This window comes from Pan troglodytes, chromosome 3, assembly GCF_028858775.2.
Source record: "Pan troglodytes isolate AG18354 chromosome 3, NHGRI_mPanTro3-v2.0_pri, whole genome shotgun sequence".
NCBI classification, from domain to species: domain Eukaryota; kingdom Metazoa; phylum Chordata; class Mammalia; order Primates; family Hominidae; genus Pan; species Pan troglodytes.
In genome coordinates, this window is record NC_072401.2 from 29,267,794 (window position 1) to 29,295,757 (window position 27,964).

The window sequence follows — 27,964 nt, forward strand, 5'->3', positions numbered from 1 at the left end:
ACAATTTGTTAAATTTAATTTATTTTTCTTTGTCCTTGCCTATTTGCCAAACTGAAAAAAGAGGAAATCTGGGGTCCTTGCATCATCATTGTTGTGAAAAGGGAATTTCCTTTCTTATTCACTCATAGACTATTATGGTGGCAAAATAAGCTCCAAAGATGTCCACACATGTCATACATCCCAGAGCTGCTAAAAGTGTTATAAGGCACAACAGAAATTAAGATAGCATATGCAATTAATGCTGCTATATATGGCTGCTAGGACTGCCATAATAAAATATCACTGACCAGATGGCTTAAAAACCAGAAATTTATTTTTGCAACGTTTTGGAAGCTAGAAGTCCAAAATCAAGTTGCCAGGAGGTTTGGTTTCTCCTGAGACTTCTCTCCTTGACTTGCAGTGGTCACATTCTCATTATGTCCTCATGTGGCCTTTCCTTCTAGCATGTACACCCCTGGTGTCTCTTACTTTTCCTATGAGGACACCTGCCCTATTGGATTAGAATGTCACACTTAGGACCTTGTATAACCTCAATTTCCCCCTTCAAGATTTTTTTCTGCTGCTGGGCACCGTGGCTCATGCCTGTAATCTCAGCACTTTGGGAGGCTGAGGTGGGAGGATCACCCGAGGTCAGGAGTTTGAGACTAGCCTGGCTAAGATGACAAGACCTGTCTCTACTAAAAATACACAATTAGCCTGGCATGATGGTGCATGCCTGTAATCCCAGCTACTCGGGAGGCTGAGGCAAGAGAATCACTTGAACCCTGGAGGCACAGGTTGCAGTGAGCCGAGATCTTGCTACTGCACTCTAGCCTGAGCGACAAGAGTGAAACTCCATCTCGGAAAAAACAAAACAACAACGAAAAAAGATTTTTTCTCTAAATATAGTTCCATTGGGAGTTCAAGCTACAACAAAGAATTTGGGGAAGGACCAATTCCATTCATATCAGTTGTTAATAAACTGACCTTAAAATAGGAAGATTAGGAATCTAATCCTAGTTATTCCTAGGAATAATTGGATTATTAGCAATGAGCCAAATGTGATCCCACAGGTCTTTAAATGTGGAAGAGGAAAGCAAAACCCTCATGGTCAGTGTGAAGTACTGTGAGAAAAACAAGTGTTACCAGCTTTGAATATGTAAGAGAGCCAAAGGCTGATAAAGGCAGCTTCTTAAATCTGAAAAAGGCAAGAAAATAGGTTCTCCTTTAGAACCCCCAAAAAGGAATGTGGCTCTGCCAGCAACCTGATTATTGCCCAGTGGAACTTACATCAGACTTCTGACCTACAAACATGTAAGATAATACATCTGTGTTGTTTTTTTTCTTTTTTCTTTTTTTTCTTTTATTATACTTTAAGTTCTAGGGTACATGTGCATAATATGCAGGTTTATTACATATGTATACATGTGCCATGCTGGTGTGCTGCACCCATTAACTTGTCATTTACATTCGGTATATCTCCTAATGCTATCCCTCCCCACTTCCCCGACCCCAAGACAGGCCCTGGTGTGTGGTGTTCCCCACCCTGTGTCTAAGTGTTCTCATTGTTCAATTCCCACCTATAAGTGAGAACATGTGGTGTTTGGTTTTCTATCCTTGTGAGAGTTTGCTCAGAATGATGGTTTCCTGCTTCATCCATGTCCCTACAAAGGACATGAACTCATCCTTTTTTATGGCTGCAGAGTATTCCATGGTGTATATATGCCACATTTTCTTAATCCAGTCTATCATTGATGGACATTTGGATTGGTTCCAAGTCCTTGCTATTGTGAATAGTGCCACAATAAACATACATGTGCATGTGTCTTTATAGCAGCATGATTTATAATCCTTTGGGTATATACCCAGTAATGGGATTGCTGGGTCAAATGGTATTTCTAGTTCTAGATCCCTGAGGAATCGCGACACTGTCTTCCACAATGGTGGAACCAGTTTACAGTCCCACCAACAGTGTAAAAGTGTTCCTATTTCTCCACATCCTCTCCAGCACACCATTCTAACTGGTGTGAGATGGTATCTCATTGTGGTTTTGATTTGCATTTCTCTGATGGCCAGTGATGATGAGCATTTTTTCATGTGTCTGTTGGCTGCATACATGTCTTCTTTTGAGAAGTGTCTGTTCATATCATTCACCCACTTTTTGATGGGGTTGTTTGATTTTTTCTTGTAAATTTGTTTGAGTTCTTTGTAGATTCTGGATATTAGCCCTTTATCAGATGGGTAGATTGCAAAAATTTTCTCCCATTCTGTAGGTTGCCTGTTCACTCTGATGGTAGTTTCTTTTGCTGTGCAGAAGCTCTTTAGTTTAATTAGATCCCATTTGTCAATTTTGGCTTTTGTTGCCATTGCTTTTGGTGTTTTAGACATGAAGTCCTTGCCCAGGCCTATGTCCTAAATGGTATTGCCTAGGTTTTTTTCTATGCTTTTTATGGTTTTAGGTCTGACATTTAAGTCTTTAATTCCTATTGAATTAATTTTTGTATCAGTTGTAAGGAAGGGATCCAGTTTCAGCTTTCTACATATGGCTAGCCAGTTTCCCCAGCACCATTTATTAAATAGGGAATCATTTCCCCATTGCTTGTTTTTCTCAGGTTTGTCAAAGATCAGATGGTTGTAGATGTGTAGTATTATTTCTGAGGGCTCTGTTCTGTTCCATTGGTCTAGATCTCTGTTTTGGTACCAGTACCATGCTGTTTTGGTTACTGTAGCCTTGTAGTATAGTTTGAAGTCAGGTAGCATGATGTCTCCAGCTTTGTTCTTTTGGCTTAGGATTGTCTTGGCAATGCGGACTCTTTTTTGGTTCCATATGAACTTTAAAGTAGTTTTTTCCAATTCTGTGAAGAAAGTCATTAGTAGCTTGATGGGGATGGCATTGAATCTATAAATTACCTTGGGCAGTATGGCCATTTTCATGATATTGATTCTTCCTATCCATGAGCATGGAATGTTCTTCCATTTGTTTGTGTCCTCTTTTATTTCATAAAGCAGTGGTTTGTAGTTCTCCTTGAAGAGGTCCTTCACATCCCTTCTAAGTTGGATTCCTAGGTATTTTATTCTCCTTGAAGCAATTGTGAATGGGAGTTCACTCAGGATTTGGCTGTTTGTCTGTTATTGGTGTATAAGGATGCTTGTGGTTTTTGCACATTGATTTTGTATCCTGAGACTCTGCTGAAGTTGCTTATCAGCTTAAGGAGATTTTGGGCTGAGACGATGGGGTTTTCTAAATATACAATCATGTCATCTGCAAACAGGGACACTTTGACTTCCTGTTTTCCTAACTGAATACCCTTTATTTCTTCCTCCTGCCTGATTGCCCTGGCCATAACTTCCAACACTATGTTGAAAAGGAGTGGTGAGAGAGGGCATCCCTGTCTTGTGCCAGTTTTCAAAGGGAATGCTACCAGTTTTTTCCCATTCAGTATGATATTGGCTGTGAGTTTGTCATAAATAGCTCTTATTATTTTGAGATACGTCCCATCAATACCTAATTTATTGAGAGTTTTTAGCATGAAGGACTGTTGAATTTTGTCAAAGGCCTTTTCTGCATCTATTGTGATAATCATGTGGTTTTCGTCTTTGGTTCAGTTTCTATGCTGGATTACGTTTATTGATTTGTGTATGTTGAACCAGCCTTGCATCCCAGGGATGAAGCCCAGTTGATCATGGTGGATAAGCTTTTTGATGTGCTGCTGGATTCGGTTTGCCAGTATTTTATTGAAGATATTTGCATCGATGTTCATCAGGGATAATGGTCTATAATTCTCCTTTTTTGTTGTGTCTATGCCATGCTTTGGTATTAGGATGATGCTGGCCTCATAAAATGAGTTAGGGAAGATTCCTTCCTTTTCTGTTGATTGGAATAGTTTCAGAAAGAATGATACCAGCTCCTCTTTGTACATCTGGTAGAATTTGGCTGTGAATCCATCTGGTCATGGACTTTTTTTGGTTGGTAGGCTCTTAATTATTGCCTCAATTTCAGAGCCTGTTATGGGTCTATTCAGGGATTCAACTTCTTCCTGGTTTAGACTTGGGAGGGTGTATGTGTCCAGGAATTTATCCGTTTCTTCTAGATTTTTTAGTTTATTTGCATAGAGGTATTTATAGTATTCTCTGATGGTAGTTTGTATCTCTGTGGGATCGGTGATGATATCCCATTTATCATTTTTATTGCATCTATTTGATTCTTCTCTCTTTTCATCTTTATTAGTCTTGCTAGTGGTCTATCAATTTTGTTGATCTTTTCAAAAAACCAGCTCCTGGATTCGTTGATTTTTTGAAGGTTTTTTTTGTGTCTCTATCTCCTTCAGTTCTGCTCTGATCTTAGTTATTTCTTGCCTTCTGTTAGCTTTTGAATGTGTTTTCTCTTGCTTCTCTAGTTCCTTTAATTGTGATGTTAGGGTGTCAATTTTAGATCTTTCCTACTTTCTCTTATGGGCATTTAGTGTTATAAATTCCCTCTACACACTGCTTTAAATGTGTCCCAGAGATTCTGGTAGGTTGTGTCTTTTTTCTTATTGGTTTCAAAGAACATGTTTATTTCTGCCTTCATTTTGTTATGTACCCAGTAGTCATTCAGGAGCAGGTTGTTCAGTTTCCATGTAGTTGAGCGGTTTTGAGTGAGTTTCTTAATCCTGAGTTCTAGTTTGATTGCACTGTGGTCTGAAAGAGAGTTTGTTATAAATTTTGTTCTTTTACATTTGCTGAGGAGTGCTTTACTTCCAACTATGTGGTCAATTTTGGAATAAGCATGATGTGGTGCTGAGAAGAATGTATATTCTGCTGATTTGGGGTGGAGAGTTCTGTAGATGTCTATTAGGTCTGCTTGGTGCAGAACTGAGTTCAATTCCTGGATATCCTTGTTAACTTTCTGTCTCGTGGATCTGTCTAATGTTGACAGCGGGGTGTTAAAGTTCTCCCATTATTATTGTGTGGGAGTCTAAGTCTCTTTGTAGGTCTATAAGGACTTGCTTTATTTCATCTGGGTGCTCCTGTATTGGGTGCATATATATTTAGGATAGTTAGATCTTCTTGTTGAATTGATCCCTTTACCATTATGTAATGGCCTTCTTTGTCTCTTCTGAGCTTTGTTGGTTTAAAGTCTGTTTTATTAGAGACTAGGATTGCAACCCCTGCTTTTTTTTTTTTTGTTCTCCATTTGCTTGGTAGATCTTCCTCCATCCCTTTATTTTGAGCTTTGGGTGTCTCTGCATGTGAGATGGATCTCCTGAGTACAGCACACTGTTGGGTCCTGACTCTTTATCCAATTTGCCAGTGTGTGTCTTTTAATTGGAATATTTAGGCCATTTACATTTAAGGTTAATATTGTTATGTGTGAATTTGATCCTGTCATTATGATATTAGCTGGTTATTTTGCTTGTTAGTTGATGCGGTTTCCTCCTAGCATCAATGGTCTTTACAATTTGTCACGTTTTTGTAGTGGCTGGTACCGGTTGTTCCTTTCCATGTTTAGTGCTTTCTTCAGGAACTCTTGTAGGGCAGGCCTGGTGGTGACAAAATCTCTCAGCATTTGCTTGTCTGTGAAGAATTTTATTTCTCCTTCACTTATGAAGCTTAGTTTGGCTGGATAGGAAATTCTGGGTTGAAAATTCTTTTCTTTAAGAATGTTGAATATTGGCTCCCACTCTCTTCTGGCTTGTAGACTTTCTGCCAAGAGATCTGCTGTTAGTCTGATGGGCTTCCCTTTGTGGGTAACCTGACCTTTCTCTCTGGCTGCCCTTAATATTTTTCCCTTCATTTCAACTTTGATGAATCTGACAATTATGTGTCTTGGAGTTGCTCTTCTCGAGGAGTATATTTGTGGTGTTCTCTGTATTTCCTGAATTTGAATGTTGGCCTGCCTTGCTAGATTGGGGACGTTCTCCTGGATAATATCCTTCAGAGTGTTTTCCAACTTGGTTCCATTCTCCCCATCACTTTTGGGTACACCAATCAGACGTACATTTGGTCTTTTCACATAGTCCCATATTTCTTGGAGGCTTTGTTCATTTCTTTCTACTCTTTTTTCTCTAAACTTCTCTTCTCACTTCATTTCATTCATTTGATCTTCAATCACTGATACCATTTCTTCCAGTTGATTGACTCGGCTACTGAAGCTTGTGCATGCATTACGTAGTTCTTGTGCCATGGTTTTCGGCTCCATCAGGTAATTTAAGGTCTTCTCTATGCTGTTTATTCTAATAAGTCATTAATCCAATCTTTTTTCAAGGTTTTTAGGTTCTTTGCGATGGGTTCGAACATCCTCTTTTAGCTCGGAGAAGTTTGTTATTACCGATCTTCTGAAGCCTTCTTCTCTCAATTCATCAAAGTCATTCTGTCCAGCTTTGTTCCTTTGCTGACGAGGAGCTGCTTTCCTTTAGAGGATAAGAGGCGCTCTGATTTTTAGAATTTTCAGCTTTTCTGCTCTGGTTTCTCCCCATCTTTGTGGTTTTATCTACCTTTGGTCTTTGATGATGGTGATGTACAGATGGGGTTTTGGTGTGGGTATCGTTTCTGTTTGTTAGTTTTCCTTCTAACAGTCAGGACCCTCAGGTGCAGGTCTGTTGGAGTTTGCTGGAGGTCCACTCCAGACCCTGTTTGCCTGGGTATCACCAGCGGAGGCTGCAGAACCACAAATATTGCAGAACGGCAAATGTTGCTGCCTGATTGTTCCTCTGTAAGCTTCCTCTCAGAGGGGCACCCAGCTGTATGAAGTGTCAGTTGGCCCCTACTGGGAGATGCCTCCCAGTTAGGCTACTCGGGGGTCAGAGACCCACTTGAGGAGGCAGTCTGTCCCTTCTCAGATCTCAAACTCCATGCTGGGAGAATCACTACTCTCTTCAAAGCTGTCAGACAGGGACATTTAAGTCTGAAGAAGTTTCTGCTGTCTTTTGCTCAGCTATGCACTGCCCCCAGAGATGGAGTCTACAGAGGCAGGCAGGCTTCCTTGAGCTGCAGTGGGCTCCACCCAGTTCGAGCTTCCTGGCCACTTTGTTTACCTACTCAAGCCTCAGCAATGGTGGGTGCCCCTCGCCCAGCCTCGCTGCCACCTTGCAGTTCGATCTCAGACTGCTGTGCTAGCAGTGAGCAAGGCTCCGTGGGCGTGGGACCATCTGAGCCAGGCACAGGATATAATCTCCTGGTGTGCCATTTGCTAAGACCATTGGAAAAACACAGTATTAGGGCGGTAGTGACCTGATTTTCCAGGTGATGTCTGCCATGGCTTCCCTTGGCTAGGAAAATGAATTCCCCGACCCCTTGCGCTTCTCAGGTGAGGTGATGTCTCGCCCTGCTTTGGCTCATGGTCTGTGGGCTGCACCCACTGTCCTGCACCCACTGTCCGACAAGCCCCAGTGAGACGAACCTGGTACCTCAGTTGGAACTACAGAAATCACCTGTCTTTTGTGTTGCTCACACTGGGAGCTGTAGACTGGGGCTGTTCTTATTCAGCCATCTTGGAACCTCCCTCATGTTGTTTTATGTCACTAAATTTGTGATAATTTATTACAGTATAATAAGAACTAATCTAGCTGATAAAAGAATGATACAACTTCATTGAGTGCTCTTATTTATTGCACCTTTCTATAGTCCCTTATATTCCTATTTACAATCAAAACTTCTTTTACTTAATTGTTTTTGCTATATTTGAAATGCCTACTAAGTATCTGAAAATTTTTAGACACTATACATATAGTGATTATCTTTGTAAAGTCAAGTCTTTACTTTCTTGAACCTATGCTCTCAATGAGGAAATTCATAGATAAATTGCAAATCTTTTCATGCACATATAGCCTGACCTTGAAAGACTAAGAAAAAAATTTGTATAAGAAATTGCATCTTTATGAACTCCAAAAAAATAAATTGAAGTGATTTCGGTGAAGTCAGAGATAGAGATGAACATGTGCAAATGCTGGGCTATAAGAAAACACATTAGGGAGAGCAAGTTTCGTAAGGTTTTACTTTTTAAGAGCATAAAGGTGGGAAGTAGGGGAAACTAATTAAAATTTAATTCCTTACAAATAATTGTAGTTTTCTTTTTCCACATGGTTTAAAACATCAATTACTTTAAGCATTACTGAAGCCTAAATTTTTAATGCACAGTGAACGATATTTAAGACTGATCCAAACTGCACAACAAAAACATCTGCAAATCAAATACTCTTTAGGAAGACTTTAAACAGCATGAGTGTGTTGTACTTTTTTTTTTTTTTTTAAGTCACATCACTAGGGTTAAGGTTGACACATTGCATACTATATACTCTGACATCTAATAAAGTACTATGTAATTTTCCACGGCTTAATTCTGTTTATTAATTAGCTTCCTCGCTTAATAATCTCTCCTTACAATCTGTCACCTATTGAAAGAATCAATAGAGAATGTATACACACTAGCTGTTAGAGTGTACATTACATAGCTGCCATTATGCTAGGCGCTATTATACATAATTCAGTTGCAATAATAACTTGGATATTATTCACTAAATTTGAGTATAACAATATTTTGCTCAAAATTTTTAATTAAAAAGAACCAATTTAAAGCAGTGTAATGACAAGTATTTGGAGAAATACTTTTGTGCAAGTGTTTCACTTTGATCTTTGGAACCAAAGATATTTATTTATTTTTATTTTTTAAAGTTTTCATGACTCATTTGGAGCTTAATCCATTGAATTGAGTGGGTGGCTTAATTGGGTTTTAAAATATGATAGCGCATAAAGTAATGATACTTTTGCTAGATGCTCAGAAATTATTATTGGTATCTATTCTAAATGGTAACTTCCAAAAATTAATTAGCCCAGTAAATTTCACTTAGCACCTATTATGTTTCAGACAGCATTCTATAAATTTAAGACATATTTACCAAATAATATCAATAACCCACACCACAATAATAATAATAAACAAATAGTCCTGCCCCATGAAGCTGGTAGTAAGTAAATGCTTGGTCAGAAAAGGGGATGATAGAAAATACAGAGTAAGCCTAATTTTTGAAATAAAGTGATTATCCAATAATTACAAATTAATGATAGAAGTACAAGAAACATGGATTAGTACAAGAAAGGAAATATAGATTAGTACAAGAGGGTTTAGATTATTGGGAAAGAGGTTTGGAACTATTAAATAAAGTGTTCAGAATATTTTGACCAATTGTTATTGGTCCAGTCTCCCGTGATAACTATTCTGAAAAGCCAATATTTAGATACTTACATTCGTATGTAGTTTATTAAAATTAAAACACAGCAACCCCCCAAAAGTCAGTATCTTGAGCAACAGGAAAGATATGTAATGCCTCTGTCAAATGCCAGCCCAACCAAAAATCGGAGTTATAATATCTCTCAAGCTATTTCTTCTCTGTTCTAAGTAGCTTGAAATTTGAAAGACAGCACTTTACTCTGTGCTTCAAGGCACTTTACATGTATAAGAGAATAATTACAGAGCTACTCAATTGAACCATGTGTTAAGTACTATTATCCCTATGTTATGGAAATGGAATAAGAGTTGACAAGGCTCAGGGGGTCAATCCAACCAGGAAAATAAAAGCTGTTAATCTAAATCAACAGAAAAATGCAAGCTGCCCTAATGCCCTTGAATAAGTCAATTAAATTCAATTTCCTTGTCTGAAGACAATGAATGTGAGTATTAAAAAAAAAAACAGAAAAAAACTATCAAAGATTTCAAATAAATATAGAACATATATGAGTTTTGATGATGATACAATACCCTGACTCTGGAGTCATGTATGGCAAAAGAAGATTGCACTGGTTGAAAAATGAGACATAAAGAGTTTAAATAACTTTACCCATAGCACAGGGCAAGAAAATGATATAGTTCTATAAGCACTTTAAACTCAGACTTTAGTGAAATACTTTAACCAGAAGTCTGCAAGCAGCATTTACATATACAATTGAACAATGCAGGGGTTAGGAAAGCTGTCACCCCCACCCCAACCCCCTGAAGTCAAAACTTTGAAAATAACTCCTGACCCTTCAAAAACATAACTACTAGTAGCTCACTGTAGACGAGAAGCCTTAACAATAACATAAAGGGTCAATTAACACATATTGTATATGTTATGTGTTTTATGTACTACATTTTTATAATCAAGTAAGCTGGCGAAAAAAACATTATTAAGAAAATCATAATGAAGAGAAAATATATTTACTATTTATTAAGTGGAAGTGGTTCATCATCATCAAGGTCTTCATCATCAGCATTTTCATATTAAGTAGGCTGAAGAAGAGGAGGAAGAGGAGAGGTTGGTTTTGTTGTCTCTGGGGTGGTAGAGACAGAAGTGGAAGAGGTAGAAAGGGAGACAGGACAGGAAGACATACTTGAGTAACTTTTCAGGAATACGTCATATTTTCTGTCGGCCTTTTTGCTGTTTTAATTCTCTAAAATTGTTCTATATGCTACCATTCTTCTTCCATCATTTGCTTTAGTTTCAGTGTCTGTATCATAGAAGGATCCATGTGGTTAAAGAAGTCAAAAGCAGTCTTGAATACTCAGAACCCTTCTGCCAGATTGTCTAATGTCAATTTGTTTACTGGCACTGCTTCTACTACATCTTCTTCCTCATCATCTGGCACTGGTTTGAAAGCACTCATCTCCCATTCTTCTTCCATCATTTGCTTTAGTTTCACTGTCTGTATCATAGAAGGATCCGTGTGGTTAAAGAAGTCAAAAGCAGTCTTGAATACTCGGAACCCTTCTGCCAGATTGTCTAATGTCAATTTGTTTACTGCCACTGCTTCTACTATGTCTTCTTCTTCATCATCTGGCACTGGTTTGGAAGCACTCATCTCCATCAAGTTGTCTTCTGTTAATTCCACTAGTGTTGTATCTATTAGCTGGTGAATTTCTCAGATCCATATCTTGAAACTCCCTACACCCACCTTTTTTTGCCATATCCACAGTCTCTTTCATTCTTTATTGGATTGGCTCTGTCATGAATCCTATGAAGTCATGTGCAACATCTAGACACAGTTGAGAGCCTGAATGTATTTCATGGCTTTTTCTATAACAATGATGGCATCTTCAATGGTATAATTTTTCCAGCCTTTCATGATGTTCTCTCTATTGGGGTTCTCTTCCATAGCATTCACAACCGTTTTCATAGAGTATATGTAATGACACATAAAGGTCCTTATGACTCCCCTCCTCTAGAGGCTGAATTAGAGACTTGTGTTTGGGGGCAAGTAGACCACTTCAACACCTTTGGTGTTGAGCTCCTGAGGTTCTGAGAGACCAGGGTAATTGTCCAATTTCAAAAGCACCTTCAAAGGCAGTCCTTTACTGGCAAGGTAACTCCTGACCTCAAGGACAAAGTGTAGATGAAACCCATCCAGTAAAATGTTTTTCATTGTCCAGGTCTTGTACAGCCAAAAGACTGATGATGTTTATCTTTTCCCTACAAGAGTTAGCAGCTTTATAGATAAAAGCAGTCCTGATCATAAATCTGACTGCATTTGCATAACAGTAGAGTTACTCTATCCCTGTTTGTCTTGAATCCTGGTGTTTCTCTTTCTTACTAATAATTGTTCTTTGTGGCATTTTTTTTTTTCAAAGATAGGACACTTTTTTCTGCATTCAAAACCTGTTCAAGCAGATTCTTTCTCCTTGATTATTTTTCTTAATGGTGCCTGGGAACTCATTCTGCTGTCTCTTGATCAGCAGAATCTCCTTCTCCTGTTATCTTGACATTTTTTTAAAGCCGAACCTCTTTCAAAAATTCCCAACCATCCGTTGCTGGCATTAAGTTCCCCAGTTTTGGATCTTTTACCTTCCTTTTGTTTTTAGTTGTGTTATAATGACTCTACTTTTTCTCAGATTCTATTAGAGTCTATAGGTATGCCTTTCTGTAGCAAACTTGCACTTACATACAAGCTGCATTTTCAACCACAAAATAAAAAAGGTATTTTGAAAAAAGTAAAACGTTTGCACTTGTTGACATAACTGCAGCAACAGCTTCACGATCTTTTTTTCTGTTTTTACAATGATCCTTTAGCTGCATTCATTTATATTGAAATGGTGAGCAACTGCAGCTGCAGAACTAAATCTTCAGTACATATGAAACAATTCAACATTGTCTTGTACTGTCATGGCTTTTCTCTACTTCTTGGAAGCAATTCTGGCATCATAAGTGGCACTCTGTATGGGTTTCATGATGTTACTGAAGGTTTACAGTATTGCACTAAACATATAGAAAAATCTGCAAGAACCACAAAAGGCCACTTTTTACTGCGATTCACAGTTTACTGGAGAGATGAACTGCTCATGTAGAGATGTTGAGAGGCACATGGAGTTTTCAGGAGATACTCCAACACTTGAGCTCACCATTATAGCAGCAGGAGGTGACTACAAAATTATTACAATAGTACAATATGTGCTACAGTTAAGTTTATGCCATTATGATTTAATCTTGCATCTTTACATTTGTTTACATTTCTTTCCATGCAAGTCGCACCATGTGTTGTCTGCAATTGGATGCAAGAATTTTGATAAATGTTAATATTTTGTAAACTATTTTTGTACATTATCTGGTAATAAATGATAAAAATACACTATCAGTATTTACATATATTTGATGCATTCAAGACATATCTAACTTTAAGAAAATATATTTCCAGGCTACAAGATATGTCTGGGAGTTTTCTTCAATTTGTTGAAAATCTCCAAAAGATTTCTGAATATATTTATTGAAAAACATCTGTGTATAAATGGACCCACACAGTTCAAGCCCATGTTGTTCAAGGGTCAAGTGTATATCCTTGAAATTTACTTTAGATTCAAATTCCAGGTGGCCATAGAATTTTTTTTTTTTACTTAACAAATATGTATAAACTATGATTAAGTGTCAGGAAGCTTACATGCATTTTCATTGACATTTGCAGTAGGGCCTGTATGGCCACAGGTCCCGTATCTGTGGATCCAACCAATCACAGATCAAAAATATTTGAAAAAAATAAAATAAAAAATAACAATACAAAAATTAAAAATAATGCAAATAAAAACAGCGCAGTAAAATACCTACTTACATACCATTTGCATTGTATTAGGTATTATAATTAATCTAAGATGATTTAAAGCATATGAGAGAATATGCAGAAGTAATATACAAACATTATGCCGTTTTCTATAAGAGACTTGACCATCTACAGATTTTGGTATCTGTAGTGGAGTCCTGGAACAAATCCCCCACAGATATCAAAGGATGACTATACTGAGTTTTAAGTTCCTAAGTTATAATTTTCCCAAATATGGAATTTCAGATAATGTTATTGGTGGCTGAAATCCAAGTTACCCCGAGTTACCAAGGGCAAATCTGTACTCATCCACAGAAACTTCAGCCCTTGCATTTTCAGAAGAAAGAATTCAACTGAGGGATGTAAAGCAGAAAGAGACCAAGGCAAGTTCCCTAGCAGGAATGGAAGTTTATTTAAATGGCCTTAGAACAGGAAAAAAAAAAAAAAAAAAAAAAAAGGAAGGTGCGCTTAGAAGAGACTCAAGCAGGCAAGTGAAGGTTAAATAGAGAAGGTCAAGCGCCCCGTTTAACCGGGATCCTAAGGCTTTCATAGGCTGGCCTCTTTCCCATGATTCTTCCCTTAAGGGTGGCTTCCCACATGCGCAGTGCTTTCCTTACCCTTTCCAGTGGAGTTTGCCCCCAGAAGATTACACTTTATTCACCATTTTTGTCTCTTAACATGCATGCTCAGGCAGTTGCTTCTCCCTGGGGCCTGCCCCCTTCATGCCTAACTACCTGTAACAATAAGAAATAATAAAACATTTCAGATTTCCATTCTGCCCATGTTTTGTACTTATTTGTGCTTGTTCTTATTTGTGCTTTTGTACTTTTTTTTTTGGTACTTATTTGTGCTTGTTCTCTTATCTGAAGATACTGCCTTAAAATCTCATTCTAAAGTGTGAGTCAATGAAAGTAGGGACATTTGTCTTCTTTATATTTCTTCCAGCTGGCATGCCAAAAGCCCAGTCATTTTTCCAAAACAAAACAAAAGAAGCAAATGAAGCAGGTAGTAGTAACAGTAAGTAGCAGTGGTAGTAGTAGTAGTAGAAGCCATCAAAAGAAAATGTTGTTGCTTTGAAATTGGGAAATGGATACCTTAATAGTATATAAAGTGATTATCACTTTTTTTGTTTGTTTGCGTGTTTTTTTTTTTTTTTTTTTTTTTTTTTTTTTGAGACGGAGTCTTGCTCTGTTGCCCAGGCTGGAGTGCAGTGGCGCGATCTTTGCTCACTGCAAACTCTGCCTCCCGGGTTGACGCCATTCTCCCCTCTCAGCCTCCCGAGTAGCTGGGACTACAGGCGCCTGCCACCACGCCCGGCTATTTTTTTGTATTTTTAGTAGAGATGGGGTTTCACTGTGTTATCCAGGACGGTCTCAATCTCCTGACGTCGTGATCCACCCGCCTTGGCCTCCCAAAGTGCTGGGATTACAGGCGTGAGCCACCGCGCCCGGCTGTGATTATCGATCTTTTACCATTTGAGTCATTGACCAGAAATAACTTACTGCAGTTACCAATAAGTGTTATTTGAAACAACATAAATATTATCATATACAGTCTATTGTTCCTGAAATTCAGTAGAATCTGGTCAACCTGCGTGATTTTTTTTTTTTTTTTTTTTTTTTTTTTTTTTTTTTTTTTTAGTGTGCTTTGCTATTTAGGGATTTGGCGTTTGTTAAATATCTTGTTATTTATTAGTTCTTGTAAAGTAAAATCATTTACTTACTAACACACACTTTAGGCTACCAAAAAAGGAAGATATTTCTATTTTATTGGGTTTTACACAGGCATAGGCTGCAATCCACTGCATTCCTCCTCAGAGTGTATGTACTTAGGGAAGATTTGTTAATTAATCTGACCATCCTATTTTTGTTAATTGATCTGATCATTCTATTTTGTACCTAGAAGAGTTTCTTTTTTGAGAAGATAGACTATACACATTGTATTTGTTTTCTAGGACTGCTAAAACATAGTGCCACAGAATAGATAGGTTAAACAATAGAAATTTCTATTCTCACAATTCTTAAAGCCAGACATTTAAGACAGAATGTTGGCAGGGTGGGTTTCATTTTGATGCTTCTTTTTTTGGCTTATTGATGGTTACCTTCTCCCTGGGTCTTAACTGTGGTCTCCCCTCTGTATTTCTGCATCCTAATCTGTTATAAAAATACCAGTCATATTGACTTAGGGCCTACATTATTCAACTCCATTTAATTTAATTACTTCTCATTTACAAGCTCTATTTACAATACAGTTACATCCTGGGGTACTGGGGGTTAAGACTTTGACATAAAATAAGGGGGTACAATTCAGCTCTTAATAGGTATATTATTTCATCTTTAAGTTAGTTAGCTTTCCTGTCTTTGTTTTACTTTGTATGTAGTTCTAGCGGTGCATCTCAAACTCCTGCTTGTTGATTTCTTTAAAAAAATAGCAAGATATGATAAGCTGTCTGTGTAGTGCTTTGTTATCTGAAGAATGAGACGTGCCTTTTTTGTTGTTGTTGAGGTATGCATTGCTGACCAGCTTTCTTACTCATAAATCATCAATGGTAAAATGAATAGTTTGAAAACTAATTTTTTTTTGTTTTCACAGGCAATTCATCATGCAGATATTTCTTGATTTTAATGAAGATCTGTTTTCCCATGCTACATTTCTCTTAAATTTGATATTCTGTTTTTCTCTCCAAATCGGGCAAATTATGTTTTCTGCATCTATAAATCGTGTTTAGTTTTTCCAGCTTTTTCTAGTCAGTGTTCAAAATATAATAATTCTTTTTGAAAGTTTCAAATCTAACCTATTTTATTAATAAATATAATTATTTCATTTTAATTTTGCAATTCTTTTGAAATTTGCTTCCTGATACATCACTTTACCTCCATTCACATTGACTCCTGATAAGTTTGTGGTTGAAATTGATCATTGTATGTAGGTTTAGTAAGATACTTGCTTTATGCTTGTGCATAAATGTATATTGAATGAACAGTTGACTATGTTATTTTTATATGATTCAGAAGGATATTGTCTTAGATGATTTTCATGAATTCTAATACAATTACAAATGTTGACAACACATATAATCTTAAAACATATGTATGGATTGCATAATAATATCTTCTTTTTCTTGATTCCTAGGAATATTAGATTTGATAATATCCATATTCCTTTTCTTTGTTAATATTTAAAACACACATTTGTTAAGTATCGTATATGAAATGCAGCTTTCTGACTTGGTATGCATTGAATTATCTTTAAAAGCACTCTAAGTTTTGCTATTTGAAGTATGTTTTCTGACTTCTCGCTTTTTCCTGCTGTCATTTTGTGTGTGTGTATGTGTGTGTGTAGCTTTCTTTGCAGATATTGTAATTTGGTGTGGCATCCACTAAAGTCTGTTTAATGAATTTGGCTACATTCCACAGGATAATATCTTACTTCTCTTTGTTCAACATTTGCACCATAAAACGATTACAACAAATTTAAACTCAATTTTTTGTTCTATATGGAATGAAGGAGCTAATTGGAATCTATAACTTACTGTAAATATTAAGTTAAACTGAACTTTTCTTCACAAATAGTTGTGTTGTATTTGAACGTTTGAGGTACACATTCATGGCAAGCAGAAAGCTTTCAACTTCAAATAAGAGAACAACTCTATTTCTCTTAAGGAATACAACTATATAGAGGTGTATAGAATTGGAACTTCCAAGGTGGTGTACCGTGTAGGAGGTAGATTACCTTTGGCTGATCTCCTGTATGCTTGTTTCATCAGGTTGGGTTGTATCATCAGGCTGGCTTCCCTGACAATAGCAAATGACAACTTGAGACTTCAAAGCCATATACAATATTGTGTATAGGAAGAAGAAGTATTTCAGTGTGACATAGTCTTGATTTTTAAAAACAGGGTTTTTTGTTTTTGTTTTTGTTTTCTAATAGCAGAGGCCTCCAGCATATCTCACCTCAAGTTGTTTGACCTAATTATTGGCACTTTCCTATTACTTAATGAATAACCATGATAAAAATGACTTTTTGTTTATAGAGCTAAAATTTATGACAGCCGTCCCTGGGGAGAATGGACTCTATGGTAGGATAACATTCAAGGTAGTACATGAAAATCAGAAAACAGGGAAAATGAAGAGGGCATGGGAGTGAGTGCTCTATAGCTATCTACAATGTTGAAGCAACATTACAAAGGCTATTAGCTGTGATAGCACTTGTGCTGAGATTTGTTCTGTATGGATTGATGGAATTCTTGTAGATTATTGTAAGATTCACTGAGAGTTCATCTTACTGATCTTGGTTTATCTACTTTTAACTGTTTTACTCTCTACTATATAATTTTTGTCAATGTTATGCTTTTTCTTTCTTCAAAATATTCCTACATTTTCTTTCTTATCAAACCTAATATTACCAGCAAATGTAATGATTAAAAATTTAAACTCTACAATCAGATATGATTGGTTATACATAAAGTTGGTTATACCCTAATTTATTCACTTATGTTGCCTGACTTTAGGAAAACTATATAATCTTTATACATTTCAGTTTTCTCATCTTGAAAATAATTATTATTGTCACCTACATCATAAAATAAACAAGAAATCACTTGAAGAGGCTTTATGATATTACATGGCACTTAATAGTGTGCTCAGAAAATTTCAGATGTTATTATTATCAATATTATGATAACAAAACTTAATCCAATCATATCCTAATTTCTCAGCCATTTTCTTTAGAATCAATGCAATAATCTCTTAGAGGACAACTTGCTTCCACTTTCTTCATATTATATATTTGCCTTTAAATTTGTATTCTGGAAATGTTTCTTAGTTACATAGATTTCCATTTTCAAAAAGTCATCGTTGTTTTCTGAGGTCGACCAAATAAAATATAAATCTGTTTTTAGTAACTTAGATTAATCTGAATTTAGCCTCACTCTACTTAATCTCACTATTACTATATGGACTTTTGTGCTTCTTGAAAGAGAATGATACCTGTTGCCTTCCACCTACAATTGTCATGTCCTTTTTCTTTCCTTTATCTTCCACGTGGCATTCTCATTTTCCATTGAGAGATATCATTCTAATGCTTCAATATCCAGATCATTTTTTTCTTTATTCATTTGTCTCCATCTAGCCACAGTACACTCCTTCCATTTCCATGGAGCTCAGGTTGCTCACCTTTGTAGTCTCAGTGCCAAATATAGCAGAGACCACATAGCAGATATTCACTGAGAATGATCAAATTGATGTTTTAAAGAGATTAAAAATGTTTTATGAAGATAGTCTTATTAAGGCTTTAAAAAAATAAAAAGTCATGCTTTCTGATATGATAAAATGTAACATAATGGGGAGTAATTAGCAAATACCTTAGTCATTTGGCCAAAATAAATTTAGTAGTTAAAATTCATAATTAGATGTCAGCAATGACTGTTCAGCAAACTTGCGACAAAAGCAAATAACCTCAGAAATATAGTAAAATATATATGTATATCATTATAAATAATATTTAACTTGTATTTTGACTTTTTTTTGAACAGATACCACTGCAGAGGAATTTTGCATTCAAGTATATTTGTCTTGCAGATTAACCTCCTCTTCTCTGTTATACATTTATTTGCAAGAGACACATCCCCATCAGTTAATTTGGTTAATAGCAATGCTTAGAAAGGCAAGTAGGAATGAAAATAAGAAGGAATAAAAGAAAATAGTATAGACAAAAAATTTAAAAAAAACAAAAAAGAAGGAAAATATTTATTTAAAAAGAAAGAAAAAGAATGAAAAGAAAAAATTTAATTACTGTCATATTTTTGTATGACTCTTGGATATCATGATGAATCTACTTATTATTAAGGGTTACTTAATTCCTAAATACAAGAAAATTAATTTAAATTACTACTTAACATACTAGTCCATGCTAATGTGAAAGTACATGGAACAATTGCTAATAACAATGGTCAATGAAAGTTAATGTTTGGAATGTTGTGGTAACATTCCAAATGTTAAAAAATGATTGCAAATGATTAATGCTTAAAACCTAGGCAGATTTCCAAATGTTCTAACTTTTCAGAGAAATTTTTACATACAGGGCTGGGTGTGGTGAAGAAAATAGTATAGACAAAAAATTAAAAAAAAAAACAAAAAAGAAGGAAAAAAATTAATTTAAAAAGAAAGAAAAAGAATGAAAAGAAAAAATTTAATTACTGTCATATTTTTGTATGACTCTGGGATATCATGATGAATCTACTTATTATTAAGGGTTACTTAATTCCTAAATACAAGAAAATTAATTTAAATTACTACTTAACATACTAGTCCATGCTAATGTGACTGTAATTCCATCACTTTGGGAGGCCAAGGTGGGCGGGTCACGAGGTCAGGAGTTCGGGACCAGCCTGACCAACATGGTGAAACCCCATCTCTACTAAAAATGCAAAAATCACCCGGGAGTGGTGGCGCGTGCCTGTAATCCCAGTTACTCAGAAGGATGAGGCAGGAGAATCTCTTGAACCTAGGAGGTGGACGTTGCAGTGAGCCGAGATCGTGCCACTGCACTCCAGCCTGGACAACAGAGCAAGGCTCCATCTCAAAAAAAAAAGAAAAAAAGAAATTATTACATAGGATTTTTACACACAATTATATATACAATACTGATACTCTAAGTGAAATATGAATGCTTAATTTGAACTTTTACTTCTTTTTTTTTTTTGAGATGGAGTTTCGCTCTTGTCGCCGAGGCTGGAGTGCAATGATGTGATCTCGGGTCACTGCAACCTCTGCTTCCCAGGATCAAGCGATTCTCCTGCCTCAGCCTCCCTAGTAGCTGGGACTACAGGTGCATGCCACCACACCCGGCCAAATTTTTTTTGTATTATTAGTAGAGATGGGGTTTCACCATGTTGGTCTCGAACCCCCGGCCTCAGGTGATTCACCCACTTCTGCCTCCCAAAGTGCTGGGATTACAGGCATGAGCCACCATTCCCGGACGAACTTTTACTTCTTTTTTTTTTTTTTTTTTTTTTGAGACGTAGTCTCGCTCTGTGGCCCAGGCTGGAGTGCAGTGGTGCATCTCGTGTAGCTGGCACTACAGGCACCCGCCACCACGCCTGGCTAATTTTTTTTGTGTTTTTTTTAGCAGAGACGGGATTTCACCATGTTAGCCAGGATGGTCTCGATCTCCTGACCTCGTTATCCGCCTGCCTCGGCCTCCCCAAGTGCTGGGATTACAGGCGTGAGCCACCGCACCCGGCCAAACTTTTACTTCTTAAAGCTCTATATTTCAAATCTTATACTTAATATCGTAGGTGACTGGATTATGTAATTTAACTACTTATTATGAAGTGTCAAGGGATGGAGCTTCAAGGATCTAATGACAGAGGTAAATATTTTTGACAAGATCAAGCAAAAGGACAAACTGAGTTTCCGTAGAAGGAGGGGTTATCTCTCATCTCCATAGCAGCAGTGAGATGTTTGTGCTTCAGTTTCCTTATGGCCACTACCGCCTCACATTCAGGAGAAAATAGGTCATCCTTCTAAGAGCAGAAATAAATTGTACCCCTGAGATGTCTGAATATTTATTTTACCAGCATGGAAGCCTCTGAAGATATCTTTCCATTTCTGCAATAAAATATATCTGTTCTTTTCAAGGCAAAATCAACTATACCATGAGAAACAGTAGGAAAAAAATTAAATTACCAATTAAATAATAATTAAATTTGCACCAAACATTTTTAATCTACTTTTTTTCCCTCAAAATGCTTTAATACAATTTATGAACCTTTGCATACAGTTTCTACTACTGATGGGTACTATATATTTGAAGCACCTTCAAACCAATCATGAGCATTAACTTTTTACTTTTTTTATTAAATAACTTCATTCTTAGTATCTCAAACTTGATATAAAATGTTCATTATTAAATAATATAAATACAACATATTTTAAACAGTAATCAAAGAACATTTCTCATTTGGAGGACATATATGCTTAGTTGAGGGTTTGAATTCTCAGATACTCAGTTAATTTTGCTTGATCTGTAAATTGCAAGCATTCAATTATCTGTATTTTATCAGATGTCACAGGTTGTACTTTTTAAAGGCCGTTCGTTAGTGTTTCTGAACAATTTTACTTTATGTTACACTGTCATATTAACAGATGGCAAATGTAGTTGGCAAGTAAATGTTTTTGACTCCATTCCTCTCTTCCTCTTTTGAGCACCTTCTTGTTACATGTTATATCATTAGTGCTTAAATCTGGTACTCCCTCTTTGCCAGGTACTCATTCCTATCTTATCAGTATTGCTTCATTGCACTGGCGTTCCGTTTCAGAATCCTTTCTACCTGCTTTATTGTATATGTTCTGCCAAACATATTTTTCTTTCTGTATACAACCATCTCTTTATCTCTTCTCCTTCCCTCTCTTTCAAGTATGTTATGGTGAGTCAAAGATCCTCTAGCCATATAATTTCCATTAGCTTTACTCTTAGATTATACCAATGTCTTTTTCTTAATATTCTAGTAATATTATTAAGTATATATCTTCAGCTTTGCTAATCACATTTTATCCTTCTCCTTGCTCTTTTTCCTCTTTTGTCTATTGTTCCTTCAGAATTATAGTTTGTTTTTAATCAGATTGTCCATTTTTTTTTCGATTAGTTAAGATAAATATCTCTTTCCACTACAATGTCACCTCTGCCACACTTTGCCTTATGGTGAGTCGTCTTGGGGTGGCTAGGAGGAGTTTTCAAGTCTGTTAAGGAGAATCTTATAAAAAGAGAGGCATTTCATTTAGATTTAGTATGATATAGTCACATGGTTGCAATCACTCCCATAAGTAGTATTTCCAGTTACAGCCCTATAGAAAGGCTTCAGGAATTTTGACATGAATTTGCAAAAGTGGAAATCACATGAAAATATTCTGTAAAACTGGGATCTAAAGTATGTGAGATAGAAGGGGATAAAAAAGTTAGAATTGTACAGAGCAGAAGCTAGCCTGTGGAAAATTCTTACAATCATTAAATGTGTAGTTGTTAAGGAGAGGATTTGTTTTCCTTTAAAAACAAGTAAAAACAAAGTCTCTCTGTCAGTAATATATTTGATTATACAGCCTTTTTAAAGGAGCCCACACTTTTATTTTATAAGCATAATCCACTACCCGCCCCCCCGCCCCCACCACCAACAACAAAAAAACTATATTCAGCCCTTCTGATCCAGGGTTGTTTTCTTTTGTTTTGTTTTTACATGAATTCGTTGCCAATATTTTAAAATAATGCATTAAAAAATATACATAGCATCTTTTTTTAACCACTTTAACCAGTTTTAGGGATACCATTCAGAGTCATTAAGTACATTCAGATTGTTATGCAACTATCACCATCATCCATTGAAGGGCTTTTTGTTTTCCATCTTGTAAGACTGAAATACTGTGCCCATTAACTGATAACTGCCTAGTATCCCTTCTCCTAACCTCTGGCAACCACCATTCTACTTTCTAGCTCAATGAATTTGATGACTCTAGGTACGTCAAAATGAGTCGAGTCATGCAGTATTTGTCCTTTTGTGACTGTTTTATTTCACATAGCATGATACCGTCAAGAATAATCCAAGTTGTAGCATGTGACGAAATTTTCTTTTTCTTTTTCTTTTTTTTTCTTTATTTTTTTGAGATGGAGTTTTGCTCTGTCACCCAGGCTGGAGTGCAGTGGCACAATCTCGGCTCACTGCAACCTCCACCTCCTGGGTTCAAGCGATTCTCCTGCTTCAGCCTCCCCAGCAGCTGAGATTACAGGCGCCCACCACCAGGCCTGGCTAATTTTTGTATTTTTAGAAGAGACGGGATTTCACCATGTTGGCCAGGCTGGTTTCAAACTCCTGACCTCAGGTGATCCACCCGCCTTGGCCTCCCAAAGTGCTGGGATTACAGGAGTGAGCCACTGCACCCAGCCGAGAATTTTCTTATTTTCTAAGGCTAAAAATATTGTATTCTATTGTATGCATATTACACATCTTGCTTATTCATTCCTCTGTAGATGGATATTTAGGCTGCTTCCACCATTTGTTTATTTTGAATAATGCTGCTATGAACATGAGTATACAAATATCTGAGTCTCTGTTCTCAATTCTTTTGAGTATGTACTCACAAGTGAAATTATTGGATCGTGTGGTAATTCTATTTTTAACTCATTGAGAAACTGTCATATGAAGTAATTTTTATGAAAACAAAACAAAACAACAACAACAACAACAAAATTTGCTTTCTTCTGGGAAAATATCCTAAAGTTCTCTTTTTGGCATTGCAGAGATCCTTCTGGAGCAAAGAAGATGTTCAGTCCATTATGAAGGGCACAAATCCTTCAGTCAGTCAGAAGTCTTCTTTCTACAACATTCAGTTATATTGCTTGTTTAACCCTTAGGCACATATATTTTGGTATCTTTGACGTAGAGTTTAAGATAGTTTATATAAAATCCATATGAGCCTATATATAAAAGAGTGATTGAGAGAGACTAGGAAGAAACAACAAATGCAAATATGATGATGATGGACTAGACACTGCCTCACTCTTTAGGTCAAAATTACAAAGGAGAAGGAGGTTATGAGAGTGAGTAAAGGGTTTAAAGAAATTATTTACTAGAGAAAAAAAGAATGCCCATACATATTGGAGATGAGAATCATTTGTGAATCTATGTGAAATTGCAGCTCAAATTTAAGTTTCCAATGAACTATAGGTAATTTTATAAAGTACAAACTTTGCTACTAGGTCTTGAGTCCACAAAGCACTGCATTAATGTTGGGAAAGATCTCATGCACAAAGTCTTTCAGTCCCCAGGAAGCCACCTGAGAACTGGCCTTGAGCTTAGAATACTTTTTTTTGCCAAGAGATGAATAGTCTGACATGCAGCCTATGCTAGGTATACAATCTTGTGTGGGAATATATGTCCCTGTTTCTGACTCCATGTGTATCTTTTGTGCTACTTGAGTGTGTCTTTACTGTTTATAACTGTCCCCTGAAAGGAGTTATGGGGTCCTGTTGTAGTACAAGAGAGGTGAGTGCAGGCCAATTGCCTTTGGTGGCTGCCAGGAGGAACCTGCTGACCATGGACATTCAACGCCCATTACAGAAGCTGATCTTGCTCTGTCTCTTCTCAATGTTGAGCAAAGCCTTGTTCCATCCAGTGCTTTGCTGTCTTGTGTTTTCTTTGGTGACTCCTATCCAAAGACACAGTGGGCAGAAGTGTTCAGACTTCTATTCTTGGTAATAGGTAACAGATGCAACAATAAGTAACAGATGTGCAACAGATCTGTGACCAGCTATGCTACTTCCTTGAAATGCTGTCAATTATTTCCTACATATTTGTTAGTTATATCATGTACAGGCAGCAAAGTGTGTAGTCTTCCAGTGATAAACCCATATGACATTTTCAAAACTGGATAACCAAAAAGGGAAAATGGCCAACAAAGCTTAAAATGCAACAAACAAAAAGTGATAGTACTGGAGGTAAAATCTGAATATAATTTAAGAAAAGTCATAGAATAAATAGTTGACTGTAGGAAGGATGACACTGCCACCATTCAAGAGACAACAGAGGAGGAATTTAGTAAAGGCAAATGAATCTACATAAATGAGGAAATGTGTTGTGATAAAAGGGGACAAGATATCCTAGAGGGAGTGATGCTGGCAAAAAAAAAAAAAGAAGCCTCTCAATTAAGAAATTCTTAGAAAGTTTTTATGACATTGAAAGTGTAGAGGATAAAATGTTGGAAACCAATCTAAACTTGGAAGAGTGTGAGGATTTGCCAAGCCTAAAAAAGATGCTTACTCTATATCATCAGTTATATGAAAATAAGTCACGCACTATTCCAACTACTCTTAGCTTTTTAAAGAAGAAATAAAATATTTTTGAATATCTCTAATATTTTAAATTGTAATATGCTAAATAAATAGCTTTTACTTTTTAAATTTCACTGCCCTTTTTAAATATAGCATTCACGGCCGGGCGCGGTGGCTCACGCCTGTAATCCCAGCACTTTGGGAGGCCGAGGCGGGCGGATCACGAGGTCAGGAGATCGAGACCATCCTGGCTAACACGGTGAAACCCCGTCTCTACTAAAAATACAAAAAATTAGCCGGGCGTGGTAGCGGGCGCCTGTAGTCCCAGCTACTCGGGAGGCTGAGGCAGGAGAATGGCGTGAACCCGGGAGGCGGAGCTTGCAGTGAGCCGAGATCGCGCCACTGCACTCCAGCCTGGGCGACAGAGCGAGACTCCGTCTCAAAAAAAAAAATAAATAAATAAATAAAATAAAAATAAATAAATAAATATAGCATTCACATTGTATTAGGTATTATATGTAATTTGGAGATGATTTAAAGTATACAGAAAGATGTGTGTAGGTTATACACAATACTGCACCATATTATATAAGGGACTTGAGTATCTGTGGATTTTGGTATCTGTGGTGGGTCCTGGGACCAATCCTTCCAGATACCAAGTTTTGACTGTAGTGTATAATTAAGTACCTTAGAGCATCAGTCTGGGTCTCTCCCAAAACTTTCTGACCCCCAATCCTACTTCTAGAGGAAATCTCTCCTAAAGAATATTTTAGCATCTTTTGTTACTTATATTATTAATTAGAAAACAATAATATTAATTTCTTACTGCTTAACTTATTTTATTGTACTTTTTATTTCTTATATTATTATTTCATAGTTTTTGGGGAACAGGCAGTGTTTGGTTACATGGAAAAAGTCTTTCGTTGTGATTTCTGATATTTTGGTGCACCCATCACCCAAGCAGTGTACACTGCATCCAGTGTGTAGTCTTTTATCCCTCACCCCCCACCCACCCTTCCCCCCAAGTCCCCAGAGTCCATTATGTCATTCTTATGCCTTTGCATCCTCATAGCTTTGCTCCCACTTATAAGTGAGAACATACAATGTTTGGTTTTCCATTTCTGAGTTGCTTCACTTAGAATAATGGTTTTCAACTCCATCAAGGTTGCTGTGAATGCCATTATTTCATTCCTTTTTATGGATAAGTAGCATTCTATGATGCGTATATACATATACAACATTTTTTTCTTCCACTCCTTGGTTTACGGGCATTTAGGCTGATTCCACATTTTTGCAATTGCAAATTTGTCTGCTATAAACAGACAAGTGTCTTTTTCATATAACTTATTTTCCTTTGGGTAGATTCCCAGTAGTGGGATTGCTGGATCAAATGGAAGTTCCACTTCTAGTTCTTTAAGGAATTTCCAGACTGTTTTCCATAGTGGTTGTACTACTTTACATTCCCACGAGCAGTATGAAAGTGTTCCCTTTTCACCATATCCATCCCAACATCTATTATTTTTTGATTTTTTTGACTATGGTCATTCCTGCAGGATTAAGGGGGAATTGTATTGTGGCTTTGATTTGCATTTTCCTTATAATTATTGATATTGAGTACCTTTTCAAGTTTGTTGTTCATTTGTATATCTTATTTTGAGAATTGTCTATTCATGTCTTTAACCCACTTTTTGATGGGATTCATCAATTTTTTTCTTGCTGATTTGTTTGAGTTCCTTGTAGATTCTGGATATTAGTTTTTTGTCAGATGCATAGTTTGCAAATATTTTCTCCCACTCTGTGGGTTGTCTTTTTACTTGGCTGATTATTTCTCACTGGACATTTATAATCAGAAATAAGAAAAAAATTAATTTTGGCAAACATTTTTAAATATTATTTTTTTCACATTGGTTATTTCAATTGCTTTGCAAAGTTTCCACTTCCGTGGTCATTTTTATGACCCACACTACTGCAATGTGAGTGCTGACTGTGCTTTACCTGCTGCGACATTCTAGTTGATTATGCATTCACTGGAGTTTTAGATTTGTTTGGATTGTATGGCTTTGCTCATTCTTGCTTTTGAGGCAAATGAGCATAAGCATATAGAAGAAAATATGTGTTTCTAATAGATAAATGCAAGACAAAATACTAGCAGAATCTAGAAAACTTTAAAGTAAAAACTGCCTGAATTATAGATTCAGTTTGGGTGCTTACTACCAATGCAATTTTGGGTAGGATATTGAGTCCTTGTAAGGCTTGTTGTTTTCACCATTTCAATGGAAATTGCAAGCAGCTTGTTAGGAAGATTACTGTAAAGTGATTAACATAGTTTTTAATGTGAAGGAGTGGTCAATTAGTGAGTATTAAAGTTGGTCAGTTTGGGCTTTTTAGGTATTAATATTATGGGGAAGATAAAAGTTTAAGTACCAGGCTAATAGGTTTAGACTTTATCCTGTGGCAAAGACGAAGTCACTGGGGATAGTCCACTGAACAGCGTGATTAAATTAATGCCTTATGAAGAGCAACCAAAAAATACTGGATATTATGGATGAAAGAATAGAAAGACAAGTGGCAATATAGTCAATTGGGAGTGCAGAATAGACAGATTTGTGATGATAAGACCTAAATTAGTAAAACCTTCATAAACATTGTTTGAAGAATAAAATCTAATGGAATACTACATTTAATGTAAATTAGTTTAATGTAGTTAACAATAAATTAAACCTAATAGAACGAGCCATAAGCACTGACATGACCTGCTGACTTACTTATACTGGTACCAAGTAGTGGTAAAGTATATATTGCACTTAAGTTGATTCTTAGATCCTATTTGTGGAATATATGAATGGATAATTTACAGTATGAAACCAAAGATGTCTACCAGGTTTTAAGTAAATGTAATAGAAATTAAGGTAGAGCTATAAGAAAAAGTATAAAGAATGAGAACTCAGAAAGGCAGGGAATGTGTATGATTATTTAAAAATCACTGTAAAATATAAAGTAAGCACTATCCAGCAATGGACAGTAGAAATGTGTAATGACAAGAGATATAGATTTGGCAGTGATTTAAAGATAACAGCTAAAGGGCAAATCTGTAAACATTTTGAAATAAACAGTATACCTTCAAGAG